This window comes from Brassica oleracea, chromosome C4, assembly GCF_000695525.1.
Source record: "Brassica oleracea var. oleracea cultivar TO1000 chromosome C4, BOL, whole genome shotgun sequence".
In the NCBI taxonomy this organism is placed as follows: Eukaryota; Viridiplantae; Streptophyta; class Magnoliopsida; order Brassicales; family Brassicaceae; genus Brassica; species Brassica oleracea.
In genome coordinates, this window is record NC_027751.1 from 10,024,555 (window position 1) to 10,025,020 (window position 466).

Here is a 466-nt window from a genome sequence, read left to right on the forward strand (position 1 = left end):
AAGGGGAAGAAAGAAAAGAAACATGGAGCCACTGGAAAGGTCGAGCAAGAAGTTGGTACCAAGTATTGAAGAGTATGTAGAGAAAAGTGGAAAGCAGAACAATTAGTCGCCTGTTTCGTCATCAGAACAGTCGCACAAGATATAAAAACGAGTAGAGGCTGTGGACATCAATGGATCTATCCTCTCTTGCCATTTGTGTGATATCCTGCATCCTCTACAATGAAATGGTAGCCCCTAAACACTCTTAACTCCACCATTAAATAGCTTGTTCCACACCTAGACCGTCTACCATGAATAGTGCCTGTGATGAGAAGCTCACACTACTCTTAAATGAATATAGGGAGTTCTGTCTCGATAGTGTTGCTTTTTCAGGTTGGAGATGTAGAGTATGGAGCCGATTTTCGAACAACAGTCAGTGGGGTTCCGATAAGGGTGTGTTGTCCTAGTTTTACTGCTTGTATGGTTC